Raw genomic sequence first — 2,530 nt, 5'->3', positions numbered from 1 at the left:
AAAGAGTGTCTCTTCTCATTGTTAGTCATACAGACTTTAATTTTGAAATCCAACGCTATTAGAGCTGAACACATAAGACCCTTTAAGAGAAAAACAAAATAATACACTTTGTGGTATAATTTTGTTCCCGTTCATAATCATTGTGGAGACTTTAAATGCCTTTTATAGATTTCATGGTACCTAACATAAAGCAGAGTGTATGATATGTATTTAATACTTATGAAAATTTAGATTCAGACTTAAGTTCATCCTGAATTTTTTTTCTTAAAAACTACAGCTTTTTGTAATTCTGATACGGCTCAAAAATTTTTTGAAGGCCCCACAAGATCAAATTAGTTTTAAATGAGACTCTTCTTCCCACAGAGAGAAAATTTACACAATCATCCAATAGCTGGACTCTGACATATTCATTTGGGTGATCCATTTGTCTGTCCCCAAACTTTATTTCACTTGATATTCACGTGAATAACCCCAAATACACCATATACTCCTCTGCTTGCCCTCTGTGCTAAGTTTTCAGGATTTACTTCCAAATGTTATCACTACTTACAGACCCTGTGACTTCATTCACACACCCAGCTTCTCATCTTAGGGCCAGGTGGAGTCAGATGACACTCCCTGTCTAGGACCACATATATTATGTTCATATTTGGATAGAAAAAGAAAAAAAGCTAAAATAAATTAAGGTGGTTGGCAAAAAATCATAGAAAAATAAAAATAAAGTGATCTGGCGAGCAACTTTCATATATGGTTCGTAATAGAAATCTTTAGAAGCCACATTCCACTAATTCTTATTTCTTTTGCCAATAAACCAAAAATAGATGCCCTCCAATAATAATGCTGTTAAGTCAGAATAAAGACAAGAATGTAGTTGTTAGGAGGTCTGACTTTTGAACACAAAGTCTGGGTTCTAATCCTGCTTTGTCCTTGTATGTCCTTGGAAGGTTTCTTAACCTACAAATGCTTCAGTTTACTCACTTGTAGAATGTGTGTGTGTGGTGGGGAGGTGGGGTGGCATGGGGTGGGGTTACCTACCTTATAGGGCTGTTGTAAGAATTAAGTCAGTTTCACTTAAAACACTTAGCTCAGTGTCTAGTACTCAGTTATGTTAACTGTTAGCGATTATCACGTGCATCTTTAGTTCTTTGTGGTTCAGCCTGAATAGTTTCATCGGATCAACAGAAAGGATCAGATAAGTTAACACAACAAATTCCATTTCTTCATGAAAAAAAATCAAGAGATTTTTTAATTGACTCAGAATTTTAAAACACAGCTCGTACTCTCTTCTCTGAAACTTGGTTAACTTTGTTGGTAATCAAGATATTTACATGTTTATTCCCTTTCATACTTTTCTAATTACCAAGCTTACCAATATTAGTCACTTTGATATAGAATGCTGTGAAAATTACTGCATCAGTCTATTCCACACTTTAAACCAATTGACCCAAAGTTAAATTAATTACTTTAAAAAATATTTGCTACAGATATTGTCATAAAAACAGTGGGGCCCACTACTTAAACTGTGACTGAAATATGATTTCAGATATAAATGGGAATTGGTCCTGGGAGAAATTACATTTTAAAATGGTGGCCGAAGTGTGTTGCAGGAAGATAGGAGGAATGTGGAACAAAAATAATGGTGGCTTCTCAGAGAACCTGTGACCTGAACATCAGAAATTTGAGATTTTAGAGGGATGAAATAATAACACATGACCTCTATTCTCAAGAAATTTGCAATTCTGTAGTCATATGTGGGCTTTTACTAGTATCAGGCATGATGCTGATTACTTTCATATATGTCATCTGTCATAGATACTGCCAATTGGTTCACTCAACTCCATTGCAATCCCCTTTGAGCATGCCTTTCTGTACAACAAAGACTGGAAAACTAAAATCTATATTTCTGAATTCCATTACAGTTAGGAATTTGTACGTATATAGTTGGGAGGGATTTGGGGGCTTCATTGTTCTTCCTGACCATCTAGAATACAAAATTAATTCCCTTGACTTTCTGGAGCTCCTTTATTCTAGCTAATACTCTGTATAAATATTTTTCTGGTTAAACTAGTGTATTAGTCAGGGTTCTGCAGAGAAACAGATCCAAAAGGATACACACACACACACACACACACACACACATTTATATATATATATATATATATATATATATATATATATATATATATACACATGTATACATATGTATTTGTATCTATCGAGATAGAAAACAAAAGAAATTTATTTTAAGGAATTGGCTCATGCAGTTGGGGAGGCTCAATGAGGCCAAGATCTATAGAGTTGGCCAGCACAATGGAGACCCAGGAAAGAGCTGTGGTTCTAGTCCAAAGGCCTTCTGCTGGCAGAATTCTCCTTTCTTCTAAAGAGGTTAGTCTTTTTCTATTACACCCTTCAACTTTCTGAATGAGGTTCACCCACAATATGGAGAGTAATTTGCTTTACTTTGAAGTCTACTGATTTAAATGTTAATCTTACCTAAAAAGTACCTTCACAGAAACATCTAGAATAATAT

The sequence above is a fragment of the Lipotes vexillifer genome, unplaced genomic scaffold, assembly GCF_000442215.2.
Source record: "Lipotes vexillifer unplaced genomic scaffold, Lipotes_vexillifer_v1.1 scaffold990, whole genome shotgun sequence".
In the NCBI taxonomy this organism is placed as follows: Eukaryota; Metazoa; Chordata; class Mammalia; order Artiodactyla; family Lipotidae; genus Lipotes; species Lipotes vexillifer.
The sequence above is the reverse complement of the archived record's forward strand: the minus strand, read 5'-3'. Positions refer to the sequence as shown.